This window comes from Mesoplodon densirostris, chromosome 17, assembly GCF_025265405.1.
Source record: "Mesoplodon densirostris isolate mMesDen1 chromosome 17, mMesDen1 primary haplotype, whole genome shotgun sequence".
Taxonomy (NCBI): Eukaryota; Metazoa; Chordata; class Mammalia; order Artiodactyla; family Ziphiidae; genus Mesoplodon; species Mesoplodon densirostris.
In genome coordinates this window covers 62,867,731-62,884,905 of record NC_082677.1, presented here as the reverse complement: position 1 = coordinate 62,884,905, position 17,175 = coordinate 62,867,731, and the positions used below count along the sequence as shown (strand labels likewise).

Genomic DNA, 17,175 nt, shown 5'->3' with positions numbered 1-17,175 from the left:
GTTAGACCTGCAAATTCCTGGACTCCATCCCAGACTTACAGAATCAGAAACTTTGGGGAGAGACCCAGTGATTCTGATGCACACTAGTGTTTGAGAACCCTGCTCTATAATATGGGGAGCTGAAGCCAGAGAGAAATGTGGTGGCCCAGTCCTGGATGGCCTTGTCTGCCATGAAAAAAAGTGCTTCGATCTCATTCTGCCAGCAAAGAGTTAACTCGGGATTTTAAGGAAGAAATCGACATAGTTAGATTTGTGAGATTTATCTAATTCCTATTTTCAAAACTAATAACGTGCTCATTACAGAACACTTGGAAAATTAAATCAATAAAAAACGCACACCAGCCGTTGTCTACCACTGGAGGATAACCCCTGCTAATGTTCAGATGTATGTTCTTCATTTCATTTCTTGAAACATATATATACATTTTAAAAAACCAAAATGGGGGGACTTCCCTAGTGGTGCAGTGGTTAAGACTCTGTACTCCCAATGCAGGGGGCCCGGGTTCGATTCCTGGTCAGGAAACTAGATCCCACATGCATGCCGCAACTAAGAGTTTGCATGCCACAACTAAGGAGCTGGTGAGCCACAACTAAGGAGCCTGCCTGCCACAACTAAGACCTGGCACAACCAAACAAATAAATAAATAAATAAAAAACCAAAATGGGATCTTAATGGACGTACTGTTTGAGAGCCTGCTCTTTTTCACTAAGCAGTATATCAGGAACATTTTTACATGTTATGAGATCTTTTGCCATTTTTTTTGACTGCAGAATTTTACGTGTTTGATAGTTCATTCTGGCAACAGTATGAAAGATAAATTTAAAGGAAGGCAAGATTGAACTCCTGCAGGGATCCAAGTTATGAAGTTATTGCAGTAAATCAGGCTGGTGATGATAAGGCCTGAAGCACAGCACTGCAAACAGGTAGCATCGGCGACAGACGTGGGAACTCTTTAGATTAAAAAAACTCGTTGATTGATGATACGTGGGAGGTGCACTTTCTTGGGGGGTATTTTAAGGTTTTGAATATCGAATTGGAAAGAGTGGAGAATGGTAAGTCATATTTGGGGGATGGTGAGCTTTGGGGATCTGTGGGATATCCAAATGGAAGTATTTAGCAAACAAACCCAGGAATCTGATGTTCAAATTGGTGGGCAGGGTTTGAGATCTACAGATACATATTTGGAGTTAAATGGCAATTAAAACCCTAAGAGTGGTTTAAACCCCCCGAAAAAGAACATACAAAATGACAAAGTTGATGGTGGGTTGCATGATTCATAGGCAAGCCATGAGAAATACAAAGGTTTTTTTTGTGTGTGTGTGGTAGGCGGGCTTCTCACTGCTGTGGCCTCTCCCGTTGCGGAGCACAGGCTCTGGACGCGCAGTCTCAGCGGCCTTGGCTCACGGGCCCAGCCACTCCACGGCATGTGGGATCTTCCCGGACCGGGGCACGAACCCGTGTCCCCTGCATCGGCAGGCGGACTCTCAACCACTGCGCCACCAGGGAAGCCCCAAAATCCCTTGTTAATTAAAAAAAAAAAAAAAAAAAAGCCAGAACCAAGAAATAAATCAGTCTCTTCCTCTGCCCCACTGAAGATGCACAAGATGGTGTTAAGTGACCAGAAAAGGAGGCCACAGAAAAGGAGGCCACAGAGGCACCTGTGCTATTTGGTCCTATGGCCCTCCAACCTCCCAGGTGCCTCGCACTCTTGACTCTCCCCTGCTTCCATCCACTTCTCTAGTCCTGTTTGTTGTATCCTTACACCCCCAACTCCGTGTCCCAGCACTGGCCACTTCCTGACGCACCTCACTCGGGACCCTTGGCGACAAGTCAGCTCTTCTCTACCCTTCTTCCCTGTCTTCCTTGCACACACAGGCCGGAGTTTCTCTGGAGGACGTTTGTGGGTAGGAGGGATGCAGCTGCATCATAGAACCCAGGCAAAAAAGGGAGGTGCTGGGAAATGAAACGTGGCACTCGGGGTCATCACGAGGATGAGGAAAGAGGAATGACTGAGAGGGCACGTCTGCGAGGAGGCCGAGGAGTATGGGAGCATCATCGCACAGGCAGTGCTGCTCAACTGGGGGTGTTTTTGGTCCCTAAGGGGCATCTGGCAAAGTCTGGTTGTCATAACTGGGGGAGAGGGGAGAGGCCAGGAAGTTGTTAAACCTTCAGTGCACAGGACAGCTCTACAACCAAGGGAATAGACAGTAGAATAAGAAGCCAGCAAGACAAAGAGGGGGAAACTATGGCTTCCCTGGTGGCTCAGTGGTTGAGAGTCCGCCTGCCGATGCAGGGGACATGGGTTCATGCCCCGGTCCAGGAAGATCCCACATGCCACGGAGTGGCTGGGCCCGTGAGCCATGGCTGCTGAGCCTGTGCATCCGGAGCCTGTGCTCCACAAAGGGAGAGGCCACAACAGTGAGGGGCCCGCGTACCGCAAAAGAAACAAACAAACAAAAAAAACAAAACAAAAAAATGAGAGACAAGCAATTAAGCTGACAGGTATTTAAAGAACGCCCAAGCCTCTGAAACTCAAGCTCTAGAGTTCAAGTTTTCTGGCCTTTAGGGCATTGTTCAAAATCCACATGGTTAGGCGTTTGCATGATGGATGTGGGAGGATTGGATTAGCACATAGGAAAAGCTCTCTAGGTTGTTCTTGAGTATAATTTACTTAATTGTTTCTGGCCTTGTAAGTATACCCGGAGGCTTAATATTGATGTCTGTGATTCAGCAAAAACAAAAACCAATAAAGTCTTTATCGACTTGTGGTTTAATGGCTTTAAATAAATTAAGTTCTTTTCGATCAATTCAGCATACGGATGATATTTACAATCTATTACCTTTTTTACACTTCTCCCCTAAGTTATAACTTTAATATATATGTTTTGGAGAAATCACTATCTATCCGCCAAGAAAGAAATTATTTCTATACACAGAGAACTTCAAAAGGCATAAACATGCCCATAAAAAAGCATGTACAGAGCTTCCCTGGTGGCACAGTGGTTGAGAGTCCGCCTGCCGATGCAGGGGACACAGGCTTGTGCCCCGGTCTGGGAAGATCCCATATGCCACAGAGCGGCTAGGCCCATGAGCCATGGCCGCTGAGCCTGTGCTCCGCAACGGGAGAGGCCACACCAGTGAGAGGCCCGCGTACCGCAAAAAAAAAAAAAAGCATGTACAAGAAAAGCTGAGCCCTAACCCCAGATTCCAGGTTCAGATTTAGGCTCATGCCAATTTTTCATTGAAATGGGGTCTTTCTTTTAAAAAAATTAAGAGCATTTGGTGGAAGTTACAGAATATGCTTTATGGATCAGTAGTCCGTTCTGCACCAGATTAATTGTGTAACTGGTGTGGACGGAATTGTGTTCTTCCTCCACTTCACGTTGAAGCCCTAGCTGCCATTGTGACTGAATTTGGAGAGAGGGCTTTTAGGGGGTAAAGCTTAAGGTTCAGGAGGTCATAAGGGTAGAGACCTAACCAGATAGGATTGGTGGCTTTATAAGAAGAGGAAGATAAAGAGAGAAAGATCTCCAAGCGTGTGCACCAAGGAAAGTCCGTGTGAGCACACAGTGAGAAGACAGCCATCTGCAAGCCAGGAAGAGAACTCTCACGAGGAACCTAATCTTCAGGCACCCTGATCTTGGACTTTCCAGCCTCCAAACTTTGAGAAAATAGATTTCTGTTGTTAACATGCCTCACCCCACCCTCGCAATGTCCATGGTACTTTGCTATGGCAGCCCGAGCCAACTAAGACAGTGACCTTAAGCAAGTTGCTTATAGCATCTCTAGGCCTCAGTTTCCTGACATGTAAAATTTGTGGATCAGGCAAAATAAACCCCATGTTCTCTTCCATATCTAGCACTACTAGGATTCGAACTGAATTTGTCTGGTCCCAGAAGAGCAGCAAACTTAAAAAAATTTTTTAATTCTAAGTTTCCAATTTTGATAAAAGTTACAGAATGGTACAGACAAGTCCCAAGTATGTTTTACCCAGATTCATCAACTTTTATATTTTCCCCCATTTACATTTCCATATCCTCTCTGTGTGTGTCTGTTTCTCTCTGTGTTTATTTGCACACATATTATTATTTTATTTTTCTGAGCCATTTGAAGGTAAATTACAGATATGATATCTCTTTATCCCTGAATACTTTGGTATGTATTTCTTAAAACAAGGATATTTTCTAACTACAGTTGCCAACTGCAGGGAATTTAACACTGATATGACACTTTTATGTAATCTACAGGCCATGTTCCAATTTCTTTAATTGTCCTAATAGTATCCTTTAAAACATTTCCCCTCCCGAATAGAAACCAGTCCAGGAAAACATATTACTTTCAGTTGTCATGTCTCTGTAGACTCCTTCCACCTGCAACAGTGGCCCAGCTCTTCATTGCTTTCATGACCTTAACAGTTTTGAAGAATACAGGACAGTCATTTACTAGACAGCCTTTATTTTGCGATTTGTTTAATGTTGCTTCATGACTAGATTCAGGTTATGCATCTCTGGCTGGACCACTATGTAAGTACCAAGTTGTGTCCTTTTGAAGGAATCACATTAGGAGGCCCATGATGTCTCAGTGTCCTTCATTGGTGAGGTTCATCTTGATGACCAGATCAAGGATTTGTCCAGTTTCCCCACTGTATAGTTTCAATTTCCCCCTTGCAACTATTAAGCAATCTGTGGAGAGATACTTTGAGACCATGCAATGATCCTCCTCATCATACAAATTTCCCCTCATACTTAGCATCCATTGATGATTCTTTTTCTCGCGGCACACGGGCCTCTCACTGCTGTGGCCTCTCCTGCCCGTGGAGCACAGGCTCCGGACACGCAGGCTCAGTGGCCATGGCTCATGGGCCCAGCCGCTCCGTGGCATATGGGATCTTCCCGGACTGGGGCACGAACCCGTGTCCCCTGCATTGGCAGGCGGACTCTCAACCACTGTGCCACCAGGGAAGCCCCATTGATGATTCTTGACTGAACCAGTCTTTACTATGATGCTTGGAAAATGGCTGTTTCCAATGCTACCACCCCTTCCACATTTATCAGTTGATGACAGTTATCACCTGTAAGCCAGAACCCTCAATCTCATTGTCCCTCCATTATTGTACTCATAGATTTTTATTTTATTCAAGGGGTAAATAATCTATTACTTTTCTTATTCATTTTGATACTGGGATTATTCTAGATTTGGCCAGTAAGAGCCCCTTTAAACTGGCTCCTATGTCCTTTTGATATATTCTCATCTTTTTAACACTTCTGAGAAATACTGATTGAAATCAGAGGCCAATAAAAATAAGTGCTATTTTTTTGGACTGTGGGGTCCCAGGAGCAAAGTTCAGGATAGATTATCAATTGATAGCTGTTCAAAGATCTATTAGTTACTACAACTACATACAACATATTCTCTTCAGTTTTGTTATTCTTAGATCTTCTAGTTAGTTCTCATAATTAGTCTTCGTGGTTCTCATAGGTAATTAGACTGGAGTTGGCCAGAATCCTTGGACTAATTTGGAAGACAGGACTACAGCCAAAGCTTCTTTTCAACATGGAGTCCTTCTTCAACATCCTTTTCCTGACTTGAATGCCAATTTCTTTATCATCTGTTCCTTCCGACTGAGAGTGTGTTCATAGATTTTTCACTTCACTTTAGCCCTTGGCATTTGGTCTCTGTGGAAGTTCTGATGGCTCTTCTTGCCTCTGTAATCTTGCTGAACAAAGAAGATTTTCTCACAAACTCAGTAATAATTTTCATTCCTGCTGTCAACACTAAGGTTCTAAGCTAGAGGTTTCCAAACCTTCTCTGTTCATAAAGCTCTCAGTGTCTCAGTAAGTTTTTCCAGTGCTCCCAGGCCAAAAGAAATACAGAACAGTTCCTTTTATGAAGTACTCAGGCCCAAACAATTTATTAAATATTCATGTCCAATGACTCTGTTTGGAAAAACTTATATACATAAAAGAAAAGAAAGGTATATTTTTATTTCATTCTTAAACAACCAACATTGCTTAGCAATGGGCTGTGTGTACCTGTGTGTACGGGGAGTGCACAGTTTCTCCAACCTTGGAAGCAGATTGGGCACCACTACTCTTATTTCCTGTTACACATTTATTTTCACGTGCACTTGCTTTTTATCACAACTGCTGAAAACCTAGCTTTGCAAAGAGATGACATCATTGAAAGAACTGTAAAGTGTTGCAAATGGAGCAACTGACAGAGGATTAATCTCCAAAATTTATAAGCAGCTCGTGCAGCTCAATAACAAAAAAACAAACAACCCAATCCAAAAATGGGCAGAAGACCTAAATAGACATTTCTCCAAAGAAGATATACAGACTGCCAACAAACACATGAAAGGATGCTCAACATCATTATTCATTAGAGAAATGCAAATCAAAACTACAATGAGATATCATCTCACACCAGTCAGAATGGCCATCATCAAAAAATCTAGAAACAATAAATGCTGGAGAGGGTGTGGAAAAAAGGGAACACTCTTGCACTGCTGGTGGGAATGTGAATTGGTACAGCCACTATGGAGAACAGTATGGAGGTTCCTTAAAAAACTACAAATAGAACTACCATATGACCCAGCAATCCCACTACTGGACATATACCCTGAGAAAACCATAATTCAAAAAGTCATGTACCAAAATGTTCACTGCAGCTCTATTTACAATAGCCCGGAGATGGAAACAACCTAAGTGTCCATCATCGGATGAATGGATAAAGAAGATGTGGCACATATATACAATGGAATATTACTCAGCCATAAAAAGAAACGAAACTGAGTTATTTGTAATGAGGTGGATAGACCTAGAGTCTGTCATACAGAGTGAAGTAAGTCAGAAAGAGAAAGACAAATACCGTGTGCTAACACATATATATGGAATTTAAGAAAAAAAATGTCATGAAGAACCTAGGGGTCAAACAGGAATAAAGACACAGACCTACTTGAGAATGGACTTGAGGATATGGGGAGGGGGAAGGGTAATCTGTGCCAAAGCGCGAAAGAGGCATGGACACATATATACTACCAAACGTAAGGTAGATAGCTAGTGGGAAGCAGCCGCATAGCACAGGGAGATCAGCTCGGTACTTTGTGACCGCCTGGAGGGGTGGGATAGGGAGGGTGGGAAGGAGGGAGACGCAAGAGGGAAGGGATATGGGAACAGATGTATATGTATAACTGATTCACTTTGTTATAAAGCAGAAAATAACACACCATTGTGAAGCAATTATACTCCAATAAAGTTGTAAAAAAAAAAAAGAACTGTAGAGCGATCTATTGCTGAAACTATGAACTACCTAGCAGTTTGTGCAGTGTCCCACAGCTGTCCAGTATTACTGCGTTTCCCTCAAAAATCTAAAATATTCTGCAGCCCCCTGTGAAGGCACTGCAGCGTCCCAGGTTGCTTTCCTGCACAGAACGGAAACTATGACACTAAGTCCTGAAAACTTTCAGTCCCCTTTGTAAAACGCCAATGACAAATATTGAGTTGATTGTTAAAAATCTTTTCTCTTGTGGTGAAACTGGTAGAGTTCATTATGTAGTCCCAAGCTGTGACTCTTTTTCATAGTTTATAAGTTGGGTGATCACATCATTGATTTTCCCTTCATTCTAGGATACTTTTAAGAGTGAAAGGGGTGCTACCATGACAGGATTCTGGGAGGTAAACAGCGACTGTCCTGGGCAAACCAGGCTGTGTGACCACCCAGTTAATTCATGACATATGTCATAACACTTCTATTCTGAAATCCACCTTTAGTCAATGAATGGTCACTATTACGATGTAGTTTCTCTTATCTTGTAATTTGCTGAAGGATCTTACATTAAATTCTGACACATGAAGTTTATTGGTTGTGCTCTTCCTTCTCTTATCTCTCCAGTCCTCTTCTTTCCATTTCCCTTCAGACCCTGGACCTTTTCCTCACCCCTACCCGTACCCCAAATCCCATCAAAACTTAACTTTCCTAGTCACCCAGGTTCAAGCCTTGCCTGCGGTATTTTGAGAATGTGAAAGGTAGCTACATTCACGACACACAAGAAAGGCTGTAAAAGCCCCCTTTCCCCATCTCTTTATGTTTGACCCGCACAAGGCAGCTGCTCCAAGTTGCTTCTTCTTCCACTCCAACCCCCCTGCCCCCAAGCCTACACAGAACTCTGTTCATCCCCAAGCTCTCTTTGGTCCCTTTTCCTTCCTTAACCAATGACTTCTTTTAAATCTCAAGCTCTTCTGTTTGGATTTGACGCAACAAAGGAATTCAGAAAGGGACTCTACACCTTAGAGATTGCAAACACGTCCCATGTTCAAAACTTTTTTCTTTTTCTTTCATATTCGTATGCATGCATGCATCCATCCCTCAAAACTGGCTGTGAAACTTCCACTTACTTGGGTGAAAGGGCGGTGAGATTAACACCCCTGCCTTCAGAGAATTACAACTTAATTGGAGAGGGAAAAACAACAACAACAACAGACAATAGGATGTTCAGACATTGCAGAATGTCTGTGCTTGGCAGGTAGTTGGTGCTTCAGAAATATTCGTCAACTGGTGTAGGAAGCAGTATTGACATTGGATGACAGTGAGCTCGCCAAGCTTTTACGGTGTGCCTATCTGGCTCTGTGCCAAGTGGTGGTGGGATAGGGAGCATTTCGAGGACCCGGGATCACAAGGAGACTGCAGTCCTGCCTCCATGCCCTGGTCCACTTCTTGTCCACCTTATTCGTGAAAAGTGAGAGGTCAGAGCGGGAAGGGCCGACTCCTTGGGCAAGCCAAAGGGACCACCCCGCAAGGGGATCGCGGGGAGCAGCTGGGGGAAGATGAACCCGCGCCCCGAGGAGCCGCGGAGCCCTGGGGGCGGGGAGTGGTGAGCTGGGGGCGCGCAGGCGTCGCCCCCAAGCGCTGCCGCCATCACTGCTTTTCACTCTCCGCCGGGGCTGCGGGCCAGTCCAACCTCCGCCCCCCGAATCCCGCAGCGGGGACACCGGGTCGTTCACGACGCCTGCTGTCGATGATTATACCAAAGGTTTGGATTATACTGAAAAAAGTAAGTAACGTACAGTGCACTCTAAGTGCACTAACGTACAGTGCATTCTAAGTACAGTGCACTTAGAATGTTGATACGTATAACCATTAAATTTATTTTTCTTTTTTCTTTTTAACATATAACCATTTAATAGGACAAGGGAGAAACGCTGTAAGTGATTACTAGGAAAAGACGGAAGGGGCGGACACGAAGAGTTCAGTGATAGTTTACTCTAAACGCAGCAAAACAGGCGCCGAAATAGCTCAGTTGGGAGAGCGTTAGACTGAAGATCTAAAGGTCCCTGGTTCGATCCCGGGTTTCGGCAGAACCTTTCTTTTTCGATTGGAATTTCTCGTAGGAACCCTTATTTAGAGTAACCTGGCTCATTAATTCCACCCCAGGTAAAAACTGGGACTTGAAGGGCGAGCGAGAAGTGGAAACAGCCATTCTCAGTCACCCCTGGGAATGTGGCAGCTACTCACGGCTACTTCCCAGGCGCCACCGTCGGAGGCGCTGCTGCGCGTGCACAGTGGGACGCGTGGGGGTGGGGGGGCGGGGCCAGAGACGCCCTGCTCGAGATCCGGAAGTGCGGGGTACCGCGCTCACGCCCGGTGGTGAGAGGGGGCAGCACGCTGGTCGAGGTGCCAAAGGAATAGGTCTGTGTCGGAGGGCGAGAAACAAAACTTCGTCCCAAATCTCATTCCCAAAGCATCCCAATTTGAAAAGCAAAACCCTGCTGTTTAATCAAATGGTCCCCCTCTGGCCTTGCCCGAAGAGGGAACCGGGCAGCTAGGTACTTTTGGTTAGAAGCGCACGAAGCGCGGCCCCGGGGGTGGCATAGCCAGGGTTACTTAAACAGTGCGTAAAGGCATGGCAGCTTTACAGCTCTGTAAAATTAGTCTTGCATCGCAACAACTTTAATTAGAGTCTAGATCAGTGGTTCGCAAAGTGTGGTCCCAGGACCACCAGCAGTCACGGCTTCACCTGGGAACTACTTGGAAATGCAGATTCTCGCCCGTGCTTCACATCTACTGAATGGGAAACTCGGGGGGGGGGGGGCAGCCTTAGGTGTTCTAACAAGTCTTCAGGGGATTCTGAAGCAATGTTTGGGAGCCACTTACCTAGACATTCCTTTCAATGTTTAAAAGAGCCCTTTCCTAAGACCGTTTTTGTGAACAAGCTTTTATCTTGTGCAGTCTTTTGTCCTGCAAGTCTGAAATAAAATTTTGACACGTGCTCGGGATTAATTTTTCTGAAAATTTTTGCTTTCATGGTGAGTGTGTGTGTTGGTGGTGGGATGTGCTGGGGCATCGACTCTGGTAGCTATCTGTAGGACCCACACCAAGGCTAACCTAGGCGCTGTGGAGTAAAGAAAATGGAGCCCAGGGGCCTGATTATATATTGTGTTGGCTCCTGGGAGCTGAGCCAGGACCCAGAGGTAGAAATTGAAGGATTAAATTAAATTTAAATTTAATTGAATTGAATTAAAGAAGGAAGAAATTTCAGTCTATTTTGGAGTCACTAGAAAAGGGAAAATTTAGTTTAGTGAGGTGATGAGTTGCTGGTCAGCAGATGAGAGACAGTCACGTGGGATTTATGCATTAAATCTTGCATATATTCTGCTTCTGTTGGTTTGAAAGGGAAGGCCGCTCACATTTATGAGGTCTCGTGTGCCCTCAGGGTATTAATTCACTCATCAGTTGGACCTCAGTTATGTGCCTCCCGCTATGTGCCAGGCATTATGTGATCTTTGTAACTACCCTATGAAGTTACCTATTATTAGCATCTTCATTTTACACATAATAGTCCTTGTAGGAACGCAAGTATTAAACATATGTCAGGCATCTAACTTCTGCCACGTCGTAAACGTTATGAAAAGTTAATAGTTATTGGGATGTTTGTGTGCATAAAAATGAGAGTAGTTTTAGGAGGAAATAAAAGCTTTTGCTGGTGAATCAGAAAAGGCTCTATGGGCAAGAAGGTCTTGACTGGGCCCTCTGAGGAAGATTTCTTGGCAAGGGAAAAACCAGACTGGAGTGCAACCAGCCATCCACGTGTTTTGGGGTTCTTTTTCAATTAATTAATTAATTAATTAATTATTGGCTTCGTTGGGTTTTCGTTGCTGCACGCAGGCTTTCTCTAGTTGTGGCGATCGGGGGCTACTCTTCGTTGCTGTGCACGGGCTTCTCATTGTGGTGGCTTCTCTTGTTGCGGAGCACGGGCTCTAGGTGCGCGGGCTTCAGTAGTTGCAGCCCGCGGGCTCGGTAGTTGTGCCTCATGGGCCCTAGAGCGCAGGCTCAGTAGTTGTGGCACATGGGCTTAGTTGCTCCGTGGCATGTGGGATCTTCCCCGACCAGGGCTCGAACCCGTGTCCCCTGCATCAGCAGGCGGATTCTTAACTACTGCGCCCCCAAGGAAGCCCCATCCACGTGTTTAAACGCGAGGGGAATGGTGTGGGTGCCGGCAGTGAGAGTGACTGTTCATTTCAGGCAGCCTGAGGCCTGACTACCCCGTGGGCAGACACAACAAGACCACGTATTTGCTATAGGAATAGGGACATTTGTATGGGGGGAGGCTAGAGGCACACACCTGGTTAGAAGTCTGAAGAGGTGTTAAAAGACAAATTTTAACTGAGTAAATGTTAAAGATCGTTTTGGTTTTCTTCAAAGATTCAGGAATCAAGTGGCAGCCCATCTAGGAAATATAAAGGGGCTCTGAGGGGCTGTGCAAAAGACTTTTAGAGGCAGAAGGGGGCAAGACAAGGAAGTTATTCCAGCCAGCGGTCCCCAACCTTTTTGGCACCAGGGATCAGTTTCGTGGAAGACACTTTTTCCACGGACGGGGAGTGGCAGATGAAGCCGCCCACCTCCTGCTGTCAGCCCGGTCCCTAACTGGTTGTGGACCGGTAATAGTCTGCAGCCTGGGGGTTGGGGACCCCTGATTCTAGCAGAGAGCTGATTGTTTCAGGCAAGGCCACCTTCCTTTGGGGGGCAAGAGGGGTCTATCAGGAGGATTACCTCTGTGGGGGGGGGGGGGCGGGAATTTCCCCCCTACCCACCTTGAGTTCTTGTGGCTGGACTAATAATAAGATTGGCACAAGACACATTAACAGGAGAAAAAGAAACAAGTTTTAATCCATGCTCATGGAGGTCCCATAGAAACGGGACCTAAGAAGTGGCCAAAGCAGGTGACTTTTATATTTTTTAGATAAAGAAACAATACATTTGTGAGGAATTGACAGGACAAAGAAACTTAGGCTTTGGGCACTTAATTAGAGAAGAACCTAAGTGGAGTTTGGGCTTGGGGTAGTAAATTAAAGAAGTAACAAGGTTTGTTCATATAGGCTTCTTGGTCAAATTCCCTCTCTCTGGTGATAAGGGTGTCCTTCTACTTTCAGATGCAGGGAGGGCACCTTTTACAGGAGAGATAGCTTTTTCCTGCTTCAGGGAGATTTAGGACGGTCAGAGTCCCTCTAGCATCAGCCATTTCTTAAGTAACTTCAAAATAATCAATATGCCACTGAGGCACATTTTGGGGTGTCCTGCCCTGGGCCCCAGCACCTCACTATTGCTGACCAGGTAATGCCAGACTGATTGGAAGATTATGTTCCTGGAAGAGTCTGAAGCTGCAATTAGGTTAGGTATTAAGTCTCAGTGAGGTGATGGGGGACCTAGCACAAGTGACTCCATTTTGGGCCTGGTATCTCTTTTGTAGCAAGGGGAAGAGGAAGGGGATAGTTTGGGCAGACCTCCACTGGACCTGTGTTCGTAAAGGGTTTTGCTGACTATGTGGGTGGGAGGAATGATTAGGAAGAAGGTAGGCAGCATTTAAAAAAATTAAATATATATCTTATTAAAAAAATAATTACATATATACATATATTTTATTTAAAAAATAATTATACATATATATATATATATGTAACTTTTTAACCTTAAGATGTAAAGTCTAAAGATGTAACCTGATCCTGTTTATTGCCTATCACTGACTTGTGACATGCTCTGATAGATGTCAAATGCTGTCAGTTTCCAGGAGTGAAGGCTGAGAAAGACTGAACATGCATTGTCTCCTAGGAACCCTCTGATGCCAGGCAGCTCCAGGACAGCTCTTTATAATTTAGATGGGGTGTTTAGCTCTTTATAACCAAGAGGGGTATAAAGAGTGAAGAGTAAAGTGTGGAGTCAGCCTTTACTTTAGAAAAGAAATGCTTTCAGTGGGAAGAGCGCTACCAACATTAAACATTTATAAGAGTTAATGCTCAGCCCAGCTCTCTGCTGTCAGCAGAAAGGTTGTGAATATCTCCTCTTACTTCAAGCCATTTATCCTGAGGGGCAGGGGGAAGGCATCTGCTCAAGTCTCCTTGGTGAGCCTTTGGAAAGAAACCTGGGACCTCTGGCTCATCTGACAAACGTCTAAGGTGACATGCAAGCGTATTGCTAAATGACTGTTTATCTCTTAACTATTCCGGATACTATATTCATTTTAAGTCAGAACTAGGATATAATGAAGCTGTTACAATGGTTATATACAATATGATACTAGATGAGCATTTAATAATTTATTGGGGTCTTTTGTATAATCGATGTGTATGTTCATTAATGCCCATTATATGAGTCTTAGGTCATATTTCTACTTGTTTACATGTATAGTGGTTTATAGTTGTTTAGTTTCATGTTATATTATTTGTCACATCTTAGACTTATCTGATGTTGGTCAGAAATATAACTCCTGTTGGATTTACCTCCAATTCCAAGAATGTATGAATCCTGCACAGTCATCCTTAATAGGTGATGTCAGAAAGGAATACTTTGTTTAAGCATAGCTCACTTATCTAACTGGAAATCTTGGAGGGTTGTTTGCAGTCCCTAGCTTTTGGAGTGTAATGTTTGGGAGAGGGCCAGCATGCAGCCTGGGAAATGAAGCAGGACAGTTTGCTGAGGGGCAAGGCTCTTCATAACAGACATCCAGGTCTCACAGGAGTTCCATAAGTTGAAAATTTCATATAATGGGTTGGCTTAAAGCAGGGTGTGCAAATATTTGACTATTCACTACCTAAATATATTCTACAGTACATTTGGGGCAACCCCTGCCCCTACATACTTCACTGACTCTCTAGTCCAGAGGATAAAGAATGACCAGAGTTGCCATTTCTGGAGTGCTCTCTATGTGCCAGGCATTCTGATGAGCACACTTTATACATAATCCCATCAAACTTGTCAATAACTCTTCCGGGTAGGAGGCATAGTTGAATGTGAATTTTTTTAGAAGTTGCATAGTAGTGCAGTTTGAAAAGGCAGCATAATTCTGAGATGTATTAAAATGGAACATGAGCCATAATAATAAAGTAGCTCATTTATACATTGTGTTACTGAGGTCTGTGTTAGAGCATTTTGTTCAGTTTTGACTAACTCAGTTTAAGAGGAAAGGGTTAACAAAGAACAAAAACATGAGTAAGGAAGAGGAGATTTCTTTCAAAAACGACAATAAAAGGATACAAATTAGATTTGACGAGATAGAAAAGCTGAGAGTAACTTTATTACTGTCTTCAAATTATTGTTCTTCCAGGATATATAATTTCCAGGGAGATGCCAGAAGAAGAAATGGGTTTAGATGAAGGTGGGAGAGATTTCTGTTAGATAAAAAGGAATTGTGATAAGATACTTGATCTAGTTTTGTGATAGAAAATTGTCTGACCGAGATTGGTTAACCTAGAGAATTGCTGTTGAATAGATTTGTCAGTATTTAAGAGGACTACTAGCCAACTCTTGGGATGTAGGGGAGGAAAAAAACTTTTCCCCACTACCCTCCTAGGTTCTGGGCTGGGGACCTGTATATAAGATTGAAAAAAGATTAACAAGAGAAAAACAAACAGATTATTAACATGTGTATTGCGCATACATGTGGAAGTACCCAGTGATGAGTAACCCAAAAGAGTGGCTAGAACTTGGGTGTATATGGCATCCTACAAAAGAACAATGAATTTGTAGAGAAGTAAAAGATGAAGGAAGAAGGCAAAGTTTCCAGGGTGGCAAACTGCAGGAAGGTAACTATACGGGAAAACTAATGGTAAATAAAACTAGTTAGTAGGGCTTCCCTGGTGGCGCAGTGGTTGAGAGTCCGCCTGCTAATGCAGGGGACACGGGTTCGTGCCCCGGTCCGGGAAGATCCCACATGTCGCGGAGCGGCTGGGCCCGTGAGCCATGGCCGCTGAGCCTGCGCGTCCGGAGCCTGTGCTCCGCAATGGGAGAGGCCACAACGGTGAGAGGCCCGCGTACCGCAAAAAAAAAAAAAAAAAAAACCTAGTTAGTAAAGTTTATTACATAGGTTCTTTGGGTGCCAGTTGTGGGCTGATCAGGGTGTACAGTTGTCTCTGGGGATTACCTTCTGTCCTTCCTGGTAGAAGGGGAAGGAGGAACATCTTTACAAATTTATGTCCTGCTTTTAGGCAAATGGGGGAGGGCAGAGAACTTTTCTTGTATCTGCTTCTTCTCAATTGCCTTTAGCTCAAAATAATCCTTTTACCAAAGTGGCATATTTTGGGTGGCATATTCTGCTACCCTTTCAAAAAAAATCGACTAAAAAAGAAATCTCCTGAGATGTGGTTTCTCTGTTGTTATTGTTGCTGCTGAGTTCGGGAAGGAAGAGGGTGGAGTGTAATGAGGTGTGGACGTTGCTGGCAGAGACCATACAAAGGGTGGTGGCCTCAGTGGGATGGCTCTTATCTCTTAACCCTAAGTATGTCTAGAAGAAATACCTGTCCCTGCCTCAAAATGTTAAAAAGCACTTTGCATCCTGAGGTAGACCAAGACAGCCCCCCAGAGAATTACCGTCTGTTTAGAGTCTTCATTATAAATGAAACCATGAGCCTTTCCTGAACGTTATTGGCTCTGCATCAAAGATAATTTTATCCATGACAATCTCAGTATTGATGTCTGAAGGTATGTGGTGACCTTTGTAGATAAAATACTCTGACAAAATCACTGTTTTCCCACTATGAACAGACTAACTATAAGCTTGGTAACACTGCTCATCTTGTATATAGATGTGGGTGTGTTTTGATATTTTTTGGGTTTATTTCAGAGTTTCTTGTTTGTTTTTGTTTTCTTTTTAAGCTAGTCTTTTAAAAACTTGGATTTCTGTATTTAACTTCTTAGCAAGTAAACTAATTTTCTTTTCCTCTAAATGCTTTTCTCAGAGCAATGTTAGAAAAGAAAATAAAAACAACTCAATAGAGTTTCAGGCAAATAAAAACATGGGGAGGTGAATGCAAGAAGCACGAAAGTGTAAGAGGTGAGAGTTCAGAAAAGAAAATTGCCATCCCATCCTTGATGGGTTTGAATAAAGGGAACAGGACAATGTAAAGCTGGAGTGCCCAGGAATTCTTGGTCATTGTGAAGACCTGACTTATTGTTTCAAGTGCTTACATAGTAAGGCACACACTTAAATGAGCTTGTGGTGCCCTGTTAAAGAGGGGGTGGGGGGGGGGTCTGTATCCTGCCAGTCTGTTTCAAGTAAGTTTCATGACTGCCTGGAGGGAAATTTGATAGGTAAGCAGTAGTCCATGATGTTAATTATCTAGGAGATGAATCGTCATATAGTTACATGCATTTACTTGTGTGAAGGCAAATGATGAGGTTGGTGATTTTCTAAAATCCAGAGATCTGTGTCTGGCATACCTTCCAGTGTGAAGACAAGGCAGAGCCCCTTTCTCTTTACATTCGTGTGGTTCTTCAAAACCCATCCTCCCACAGTCTTTCTCATCTTCATAAAGTCTAAATATCGTTGACTCCACTTTTCTAGTCATCTCCTAACTGGGGAGCCCAGTCCCAAGAAAAATGTCTTTCAGACACGAGGACAACGTGAACACAAGTTTGTTCTCTTTCTACTTCCCTTCCCTTCTGGAGCACAGCATCTATTCTACAACTTCTTCCTTTTTTTCTTTCCCATCTTATCTTCTTTTTCAATCCCTCTCCCAACTCAGAGAGTCTATCCTCATATTTAAAAGTTGGGAATTTGAGAAAATGTTTTTAAAAATTTAGTGTTTTTAAAGAATTGATTGTTGAAGTCAGTGGTGAGGAATTGAAACAAAAAAGGAGGTACACAATGAAAAGTACATCTCAGGTTTAGCTCTGTGCCTAGTTCC

The 17,175-nt window shown here is 43.7% G+C and overlaps 1 non-coding gene across 1 annotated transcript; it reads left to right on the top strand.

The window, feature by feature from the left end:
* Positions 1-9,284: 9,284 nt before the first annotated feature.
* TRNAF-GAA (transfer RNA phenylalanine (anticodon GAA)) lies at positions 9,285-9,357 on the top strand. The gene has a single exon. It is a non-coding gene; the product is annotated as a tRNA-Phe (tRNA).
* The last annotated feature ends 7,818 nt before the right edge of the window (positions 9,358-17,175 follow it).